Consider the following 1,195-nt stretch of genomic DNA (forward strand, 5'->3'; position numbering starts at 1 on the left):
GGGGGGGGGGCGTGTGATGGGTGTGGGTAGCGCCTCCTATTAAGTAAATGAAAGTGCGTTATATCGACTAGAGGGGGGTGAATTGGCAATTTTTACAAATCCGTCTCCGAGGAATTTCTACGTGAGGAAATTCCTAAGCAACGAACTATTTAGCAGCAGAATAAGCACTCAAATGCATGCATAATAGAGCAGAAGCACAGTCATCATGAATAAATGAAAACATGCACAAAGAACAAGTAGCGTGTAAACAAGATAAGCAGGCTAAACACAAACTGATTGAAGAAATAGGATTGAGGAAATTGAGAAAGTCTTCAGTCAAAGTCTTCAAACAGTAACGATCAAGTACTTCAACACAAGAATGAGGAAATGAAAGGCTTGAGGAAGTAGAACCAGTAGCTTGGTGAAGACGATGATTTGGTAGACCAGTTCCAACTGCTGTGACAGTCGTACGTCTGGTTGGTGTAGCTAGGTATTTAAACCTAAGGACACACAATCCTAGACACACAGTCCTCACTCTATTATCCTTGAGCTAAGATCACACAGACCTTGCCCAATCACTCATGGTATGTCTTTAGGTGACATCCAAACCTTCACAGACTCGGTCACTCGGCGATCCACAATTTCCTCTTGGATGCTCTAGACCATGACGCCTAACCATCTAGAGGATGCACAGTCCTCAAAGGTAACAAGCGTCGGTTCCACACAGGAACAATCTCTTTAGTCATGCTCAATCACTTTGGGTTTGTAGGTGTTTGGGTTTGGGTTTTCCTCACTAGATGATTTTCGCTCAAAGTCCTTGGAGGATGGGATGCTCTCAATGACAAGTGTTAGTTTCTCCCAGAGGAGCCAACAATCTAGTGGTTGTAGGGGGCGGCTCTTTATAGCCTAGAGAGCAGCCCGACATGATAAGACATAAATGCCCTTCAATGATATGACCGTTAGGTGGGTAGATATTTTAGGACAGCTGCCGCGTAGCACAACAACGGTCGGATATTTGAATATCAAATTCCTTAGGGCTATCATGTTCCTCATGTCACGTCCAATATGCAATCCTATCCGAGAGGAACTCAAAGGTCCCACCAAGGATTGAGACGCATATTGAAACACTTTTGCAAGATGGATATCATTACATCGAACCATTATATAATAGCTAGGGATACATACAAAGGCTTACAAATGCCACATGAATACATCA

The sequence above is a fragment of the Triticum dicoccoides genome, chromosome 6A (assembly GCF_002162155.2).
Source record: "Triticum dicoccoides isolate Atlit2015 ecotype Zavitan chromosome 6A, WEW_v2.0, whole genome shotgun sequence".
Lineage (NCBI taxonomy): Eukaryota > Viridiplantae > Streptophyta > Magnoliopsida > Poales > Poaceae > Triticum > Triticum dicoccoides.